Source organism: Ruditapes philippinarum, unplaced genomic scaffold, assembly GCF_026571515.1.
Source record: "Ruditapes philippinarum isolate M1 unplaced genomic scaffold, ASM2657151v2 ctg2411_1_1_1_1, whole genome shotgun sequence".
Classification (NCBI taxonomy): Eukaryota; Metazoa; Mollusca; class Bivalvia; order Venerida; family Veneridae; genus Ruditapes; species Ruditapes philippinarum.
In genome coordinates this window covers 18,702-28,923 of record NW_026855927.1, presented here as the reverse complement: position 1 = coordinate 28,923, position 10,222 = coordinate 18,702, and the positions used below count along the sequence as shown (strand labels likewise).

The 10,222-nt window shown below is 31.1% G+C and overlaps 1 long non-coding RNA gene across 1 annotated transcript; it reads left to right on the top strand.

Moving 5' to 3' along the window:
• Window positions 1-7,587: 7,587 nt before the first annotated feature.
• LOC132744859 (uncharacterized) lies at window positions 7,588-9,635 on the top strand. Its single transcript, XR_009627756.1, has 3 exons — window positions 7,588-7,720; window positions 8,833-9,093; window positions 9,552-9,635. It is a non-coding gene; the product is annotated as an uncharacterized LOC132744859 (long non-coding RNA).
• The last annotated feature ends 587 nt before the right edge of the window (window positions 9,636-10,222 follow it).

The following is a 10,222-nucleotide window of genomic DNA, read 5'->3' as shown; positions in this document are numbered from 1 at the left end:
TTGCAGGCTCGGTTTGATTGAGGCACTGCTGAGTGCAACTAACCGTCAACTCCCCCTAATACGGGATTCAGTAAGATTCAACTTTTAACATGTTATGGTGAAACGGGGAAAAAATAAACATCCGCAGATATATTCAAATGACAGTTATCATGGAATATTAAATGTGACATATAAGTGCAATTCCCTTCCTTAAAAAGCGGCTTTAAACGGTATGCTTTATTTGTTTGTTTGTTTGTTTCATTTTTACGCCTTTTCACAACAGTATTTCAGTCATATAGGAGGGTAGTTTCCTAATCATCGTTCCTCGAGAGTCACACCAGTACTAGACTACCTTCTTCCGCGCTAAGCTACCAAAGCATCTCCCGGGGATCGAACCCACGCCAGAGAGGTAACTGGATTAGAAGTCATCGACTCTCAACCCTCGACCACTTATGCTTTATAAACTAGATATTTTCCAATACTTACTGAATGAAAATGATGTCATGTCATGTAGTTTGCAAATCATTGATAACGTTGTGTAGTAAAAGTTAAGTAGAATCCTCATTTATTAAGAAGGTTCGTTCGGTACTATTAAATTTGCTGTAATTTTTCAAATGAGTTCTATATATGTATATGTTTTTGATGCAATGTCTTTTGCTAACATAAATAGACTTAAAAGGTTTGACCTTCAAGATAAAGTTCATTGAGAGATAATTTCGATACTTTATTGTCAGTACTTTAGATAGCTAATGGAACGTTTGCAAAATTAATAAGGTGCAGTTAAAACAAGACGAACATTCGTCATTAATTTGGACGGACTAGACTTAGAGAAAACTATTTATTCATGAATAACAAAGATATAATGTTCCCCTTGGGTGCCTACCCTGTGGCCTCTCCTTATTACTTCTTGTCAGAGTTACATTACGTGAACGTTGTGTTTAATCTTTGATTTGTCTACATTTTTCTTGTTTTTGTTTTGTTTCACGCTGACTTTTACACATTATTTGGTCATTTCTCTTTGGCCGGTCCATTTTACCGGCTTTTAGGATAAACAACTAATAATTTCCAATTTCTGCAAGTGATATGAATTTGAAACGAAGCAATATCCACGTATCGAATAGTTATGTTTTCATTACAAACTCGTCTGTTCCCCTGACCAGACAATATGTGTTTCTTTTAAGAAAATGATTTATAGACATTGTCGATCCATAAACGATATCAAACCTATTTTATATCAAAGACAACTGATTATCAATACTCGGATCGCAAAGATAAAGAAAAAGGGGTTAATGACGTTTCTGATATCTCTTGCATCTTAAAGCAGCATGCCACAAGATTCTTGCTAATTTTCATGAAAATTTTAAAAATGTATTTAAAAGTAAAATATTGGGAAGTGAACAAAGGAAATAATTTACACATTATAAACAGCACTTACCATCCACCTAAATTACCAAAAATGTTGTCAAATTAGCCCTTAGTTAGTAACGCAGTAGAATTTTAGTGATTCTTAATGCAAAATCAGTCATAAATCCCACACCACATGTGAATCATTAATTGAATCTTCAATCTCTTTACTTTTCTTAAAAATTTTAAACATTTTTTTTTTCAAGTTTGATTTTCTTGAAATATTTTGGTTCATCTGGGGGTATGTATCTTTAAACAATGAACAACGTTTCTAGACTTTCAAATTCTTACTTATTAATTGTCATAACACAACTTGTATATAGAACTGTTATAACAGGAAAATGGCGATACCGTGTTTAACTGTAGTCAGTTTTTACTGAAGATTTTTTTACAGGCATTGATATGCAATGTAGTTAATTAACTTTCGGAAGAAAAGAGGAAATAAGAGATCTCAAGGCGTTTTAAAGTCTGTGAAGATGTGTGTAAATTATTGACAACCTCGATACTAGAGGCAATAACCTTAATTGAGCAATGATAATTTCCGATCATGATTTGTGCGTGAAAGGTGTTGAAGATTTCTAAAGGACAAAAGGACTAAAATAATTGGTAAAAAAGCAATCTTGAACGTTATCAAATGGCTCACATGAGAGAGAGTACAATAAATGGACCTAAATGATATTGTATATTCACATTTTAAATTTTTATTTAACAATGCTTAGAATGCGTGTCCACTTTTTATTTTCGACCATTTTGTTAGCCGTGTTATCATTTAGATGCGTCAATCATCTTTTAATTTTAATATGTTTTTATTTTTAGAATGTGTATCAGGGAAATCAATCTGATCAGATAAATAAACGATAGTTGTGAACATTTTTAGACTAGGTTGTTTTACGTTTCAAACCTTAAATCAATTAGTTAGTTCAAATGTAAATGCTCATTTCGAAGGAGCACTGGATTATATTTAAGGTCGCAGATATAACCGTCATTAATAAGCATATTCACTCTTTTTGACTCTTACAGTAAATCAAAGAAAATGAATAAAAGACATACATGTATATTCAAGATAGTATTTATTTAATAGTTAAGAAAGGGAGCACTTCAAAATAAGATCGATGGTGATATTGCGATATAATCTAGAGATAAACTTAAATTTACAATAACATTCAATGGTATTTGTCTCCTTAAGTAGGTTTGCATGATTCCGAAAACTTTGCCCCCAATCATTTCTTTACATAAATATCAAAATTCTTGACTGAATCAACAATTTGACATTTCCTTTGACATGACTCGGATATTTATTCACTACTCTACAAGCTCGTTAAGTTAATCAAAATAATGTAAAGCTATAAAATAGGAAACAGATTGGTATTATTTGGCATATGATTGGAGATGATGATAACATGTATACTTAACTTACAGTGAGTATGTAATGTGTGTGGTCATAAAGTATGTTTAAAGTAAAGGGGATGTTTTCTCGACTGCATTAAGTTATAAAAAGGATTTTGTTACTCCTGAAGGAATTGGGTTATATCAGTTTCTCAGGATAAATTATTAATTTATAAGCTACATGTATTCTATACAATATAATTTATCAACAATCTAGAAGAAAGACAAAATGCTTTAAGCCGTTTCATAGAGACGAAGGATATGTTTAAATGTTCGACATCTAAGGTGCTGATTCATTATTGTCTAAAGGAAAGCAAAAAACTACGTGTTTCAATTTGTAAATAATTGAATAAAACATAATATTTATATTGCACCTTGTTCGTGTAATCTTTACAAAATATGTCACGATGTGAATCTATATTGCATAACCCCCTCCCAACAAAAACAAAGGAAAAAAACCTAATAATGTTACAATTTAAGAACGCTTTTTGGTTTTAAGAACGAACGTCATGAAATGCCAATCCAAAAAAGAGCTCCCTTTTGAAAGCATGTGCTATTAAGTGCCTTTAGTTGAAACTTTTACATATTTTTATTCTATATAACATAACATGAGCCGTGTAAGCTTGGCGCGAAATGGACGTTTCACCTCCTAGACGTTTCAGCCTTGGTCTGTTTCGCCTTCTATAAACAGTATGTGTGACGTGACCAATGCTTTTAAAGCCTATCGGTATACATTGAGTGATCTTCATTATAGCTTCAGTCTGTCATTTGAACTTTAATGTTTTGAAAAAAGAAAGATGCTTTGAAATCATTTTCAAACAGTGTACACTTTTCTATGAAAAAAAATTGTAATTGATTCTTTTGTTGTAATTGAATGTTACCACAACATCCTTTTCAACATTAATATTCGACACAACATTTCGAAAAAGTCGAAGGGCTGATCAAATACAATATATACACATGGTCTGTCTTATAGTTTATTTAATTTTATACAATTTATATTGGAAAATAGGATATTTCTGAAAAATAAAGATAATGGCATAGCTATAAACTTATTTTTTAGATACGAAAATAAAATGAATTGATATTGTACACTGTAGCTTTTTGATTTAGACGCAGATGTCTACATTTATCTTTTTATGTTCAACACAGCTGGTGTCTTTCTTTTCTTTTATTAGAAAAGAAACAAAAATAACTACATAATTTATCATTTAGGTTTATTGACTTATCTTGTCACTATATGTCACAAGCAAAAATAAATGTATCAACAATTGAAAAAGAAAAAAAATGTAAGAAAACCTGATAAGATATCGGACTAGATACTATCTTGTCTTTTCTGGAGATTGTTTCATGATAGAGTGTAAAGTTTTATAATGTTTTACAAATTGCATATTATCATAACGATGAAAAAGGCAAATTAGGTACTTATACCATATTTATTTCACTGTAAGTACACGTATTTCAATCATTGTCCCATTTCATGCCGAAAATGAACCATAAACTTAAGTCATTAATAAAATCAGTAAATCAAATTACGTAACTAATGTAATGTTCAAATGACATTTAAAAACAAAATGGCTTAATCATACATCAGAAATGAAGTTTAAATGCAGTTGTAAATTAACGATAAAATGTGAATATTACAATCATTCTTATTTAGACTGGTTTTGAGAAAACATTTCTCTTATATGAACTTAATACATATTTGCATAATTAAAAAAAGATACATCTGACTAAACCTTTAAAAAGAAAAAAAAGTATTGAAAGAGAGTATCATAATATCCGACTTATCGATTCTAGCATAAATCCAACCGATAAGATAACATGGCAGTTAACCATAATGATGAACATGTATATTTTCAGTATAGTACATTAAATTAACAACAGTTTATACTTAATGAATACAAACACAAAAATAGAACTATCCGTCTGAAGCCATCAGAATTGCCTTTTATTGATCAATTTGAATTATTCAAATCCGTCAGTTTTGATATGGAGAGATGAAAATTGGTCCAGGTTTTATTACGAGCCTTTGTTCAACGAAATCGTCAACCGAGTCCATGGTAAGGCGCTGAGAAATATAGGGGTTACGATGAGGACGAAAGTACGAATGTATAAAAATTTATGTGAATATGTAACGGAGAAAAGACGCAGGGAGAAGAGGACATCAGTTTCGCAACGAAATCATCCCATTTAGTAAGTCACAGAGAGCTGAAGACTTTCAGTAACGATTTAATATAAATCGTTTTTGATGAAATAACATATTAACATTATGATATATTGCAAACAAATGTAACATATTTGTCTCTCACCCAAAAACATTTATGGTTGATTCGGCAAAGATTGATGAAAGTTTATTAACCTTTACTTTCCTTTTATTGTTGTCACATTGTTAATTAATCAATTTATTAATTATTATTAATTCATTGCTTTTGTTTCGTAGCCTGTATAATAGCCATAAAGTGCAATGTCATTGTATTATGCTGTCCATTAATATAAAAAGATTGATTTCGGAGGAGTGTTCTTTTTAATACTGTATAGCAACTATATAAATCATTTTTCTCTCTCTTTATTATTATTATTGACTTTATATTACATTGTTCGGTTTGACATATGAAAACAATTTAGGTCATACTGCGAAGAAACAGGAAAGTTGAAATCTCTGGTGTTACTTATTTGAAGCAACACCAGGGGTCATTACTACCTCAACTGCAGGAGCTAAAAAATGCATAGTCTCCAGTAATCGAACCCATTTAGTCGCCTCTTAAAATCACGAAGGGATAAACGGTAACTGCAATTCTGATGTCTAAACTCTAAATGGCAACCACATCCAACAAGTGGATTTATATTACATAAAAACTGACAAATGTATGTTTTTAATAAGTCAATAATCCGATTAATGTGTCACTCCGCTGTAACTTCGTATCTTCGCTGCATTTTAATAGTTATTTAATAATTGTTACCATGCCAGTTAGAATTTGAGAACAAAGATAAACAAGGCAAGGCGACGTTCACAGAATGTAACCCCAACACAATCCAGCCACACTAGTAAGGCACCCACAAGACCCCGAACCAAAACTGATAGACGACACATTGACAGTGAAAGGAGGAAACCTTTGACTAGCTGGATTTGTGTAATGGATTAACCTTGCTTTGAATTTTGAATAGTCCATTTAAAGTTTAAAGGGTATCAATATCAAAATAGAAAAAAAATAAGCTAAAAGCAGTACAGAGTCTGGTCAGACTGTACAAATGTGCTAGTCAGCCTGGTTTTTAACTGGTAGCAAAGGTTAAACCCGTTCTATTGTAGTAAATTAATGGTTAAAATTTGTTTCATGATGTTTGTAGTCCCGTGGAGAAAACGTCGATTTAATCTTCCAGCAACGCATTCAAGAAAGCTCATCGTCCTAAGCGGAGACATTCTTCAAATAATTTTCGTTATATGCCCGTCACACCGGACTTGCGACATAACTGTGTTCCTAGGTCGCGATGGACGCCGTAGGGTCAGGTTGAGAACGACTTAAGTAGTCGTAAAGACCCCATCAATATCTCGGGACGCGGAGTAGTAGTAGTAGTAGTAGTAGCAGTAGTAGCAGTAGTAGCAGTAGCAGTATCTTTATTTTATCTTTATTTATATCTCATCATTATTTATATCTCATCATTGCATATACATGATAAAAACATACATATATATTTTAAAACAAAATAAATAAATGCAATGCCATTCCTTATGGAATTAAAAGAGAAAGTCGTCAGAAATTACATTAAAATCGAACAGTTTATCTAAACTAAGCATGGAGTTAAAATACTATACAAGAAAGACATTAAACAATTATTTATAGTAAAACATATATCAACATAAAATAAAAAAGCACGAATATCAAGATGAATATCAACATCGAAACACTGCATTTAAGAGGTTTCTGACATATAATAAAAAATAAGGTAATAAACAAATGTGTGAAACATTCGACATCTAGTGCAATATTTTATTTACAGAGTTTAAAACGACGTCTATCTAAAATATTTTTACAGGTTTTGGCACAATATCTTATCATTTTTGGCTCTTATTTGGAAAACAAGTAAGTATATTTATCAGAATCTTGCATTTCAGAGAACAAACTATCATGCCCTATTGCTCTAGAATATAAATCTACTCTTAAATCATCATAAACCTTACAATTAAACAAAACATGTTATTCATTTTCAACTGATTATCGTTACAAAAAGGACAAATTCTATCTTCTATGCTCAGACCCTCATAACGGCCGGTCTCCATACGAATCGGTGCAACTCCTAATCTAAATTTACAAAATGCTGACCGATGAGAAGACGGCAATATCATTTTACAGTACTGTTCGCTTTTATACTCAGACTTGAAAGTTTTATATAAAGTTTTTCTAAAAACATATAATTGCCTAATGCAACTCGTTGCTTTTTGGCTTTAAAAAGTTTATTTCTGTTTGCCTATAACTTGTAAATGTATTAAACCATGTATTTTTTAAAAATATTTCAAGACCAAAAAAAAAAAATAAAATAAACAAAACAAACGATGTACATTACCAGCATCATTTTCAGATTTTAAATTCTTCTAATTTTTAAGATATTTTGAGATCATAAATGTATTTTTGCGAGAAATCCTAATGTATATATAAAATGCATGATACATTAGCGCACATGTTACAGACAAAAATACACCATTAACATATCGGGACCTCAGCCAATTTTCTAACCCTTCCCAAATAAATCACAATAAATGTATATTTCAAACGAACTGATTTACAAGCATTTTTGTCGTGTTAACATGATTTTCGTGATCAGTTAAAAGCCTTTAATAATCAAAATGAGATGTACAGTATACATGGTACAGCTGTGTAAGTCAGATTTTGCTCAGACGTCGTCCGTGCGTGTTGGAGCTCCGCGGTAACTGGTGGCCTTCAATACAGAAAACGTAAGTTATTGTTGGTACATGTTCTAATGCATAAAAATATTGCTACTCATGTAACATGCTTAAAATTTTGATTTATTTTGCATCTTTTTTTATTTTTTCAGTTGCACAATAAATTGCATGTCAGTTGTAATGTACGTTTTTTCTACGTCTGTGAGATAGGGGGCTATCAATCTTATTAAATTTATTACACTGACTATACGTGCTCTAAACACCGGACCAGTTTGTCACTTTTTTAAGCGGCGTTTACGTTTCGCATTTTGTATTATGTATCACAGTTTTATTTATTTAATTTTGATGTTGTTAGCAACGTATAGGTTCAAACTATGTACAAGACCGTGAAATTAAAATGTGTCGTGTTTTAATGCACCTTATCCTAAACATTTTGCCATCAGCAAGATAATTTAGCCAAACTTCATTTATTTTACATTATCATTATCAGTAATGGAAAATATGCAGTATGTCTTAGTTTTTCAATGAATATATCATGTTCAGTATAATTTATCATTAATATACATTTAAAATAATTTAATTTATATATATGAATTAGAGTACTTAGCATTTTCTTGTCTCCATCTATGCATATTCCACATATATTTTCTCCAAAAAATTGATTATACTTGTATTGATTTTATAGAAACTATCAAACTGCTGTTTTTGCTTCGAACAATAGATAATATTGTATGATTGATAAATCTATAATTAATTATTTTCTAGAAACTATGATTGTAATTTTTGCTCAAAACAATCAATAATATTGTATGATTGAGAAATCCATAATTAATTACTTTCTAGAAACTATGAATCTGCTATTTTTGATCCGAACAATCGATAATTTTGTATGATGAATCCATTATTACTTTGTAGAAACTATGAATCTGCTTTTTGTTCAGAACAAACGATTTTATTGTATGATTATCGAATCCATGATTTTTTTGTAGAAACTATGAAGCTGCTATTTTTGTCCCGAACAGTCGATTATATTTTATGATTGTTTAACTCATAATAAATTACATTCTAGAAACTATGAATGTGCTTTTTGCTCAGAACAATCTATGACATTGCAGAACAATCTATAACATTGTATGTTTGATGAATCCATGATTATTTTGTAGAAACTATGAAGCTGCTATTTCTGCTCGGCGCTCTGATGTTAGTTGTGGCGTTTGCCCAACGACCTTACATGTATCGTCGACCCCCTCGTTTATATCTATTAGGAGGGTACCCAGGTTACATGGGTCGTTGGGTAGGGCGATACGGAGGGGCGGGAGCCGGACCAATGTTTGCTGACGGAGAAGGACCGCCGGGGACTAGAGAGTACCATGCATCTCATGGACATTTTCATCCACATTAAGCTCATCGAACATCTTCACAATGTAAGTTTTGGTTTGCTAAATTTTGCAGTAAAAGTATGAATACTAAAAATTATGTTAATAAAAGTGTTTTTTAACAGCATGTATTGTATTGATAGAAGTCCTGTAAAGTAGAGGTTACAAAACATATTATTTTCAAAACATTTTAAAAGAAATAAGTATTTCAACTTGTATTGAAACTATGGTAAAATGATCAACATTAAGATCATGTGTTCGTATGTAAAATATTGGTAAACATATATTTCAAAGTGGAATGTAAAGATAACAATAAAATGATAACATGATGGTACGTTTTTTCGTGTGTGCGTGCGTGCGCGCGTTTGTATGAGGCGTTATTTAACCTAGTAAACGATTACAAATATTTGAAAGGGACTCTGAAAATAATTGTATTTTAAAACATGATCTAGATCTAATTGTTGTCTGCCTAGAAATGAATATATAAATAAAATTAATATTTACAGACGCCGTTTTGCTTCCACGGATGTGTTATGACAACCAGCACGTGTATTGTCATGTATATGTTTTAATAAAACTGTGAAAGGTGACAACTTGTTTTCAATTCAATATCGATATCTAAGTATATATTAATTAAAAAGTAATCGGCATTTGCTCAATATGAGCTAAATGTCATAATGTATATATTAAATCCAAAATTAAAGAAGAAAAAACAATTTAAAGTTTTAGTTATAAAAAAAACGTTCCGAACTCATTTCGACTATATCAAGCAGCCGATACACGGAACATTAATTTATGTGAAGCTTTGGAAAATATTGAGATTTTAACTGAATTGATATACAAGTAAATCAGGTTACACCCAAATAACTATAAAGGCGTCTTCAATTCAGAAAAAAGTGGTTGCGAAATATAACCATTACATTATTCCAGTCAAGGTCTTTCAGGATAATTGATTCCAGCACTTCAAAACCTGAAATTGAGTACCGCTCAAACCAGTATGAGGGATTTTGCACTTTTTCATAGACTCAACCACACCAAGTCTGCAATTTTCATGTTATTTTGCTGTGAGGGATCACCCTTTTTCCAGATTTTAAAACCATGTATATTTATTTTGTAGTTATATAAAAGGTTTTCAAAACATTGTTCCTAATTTTCTCTATCATTTGATATAAGTTCA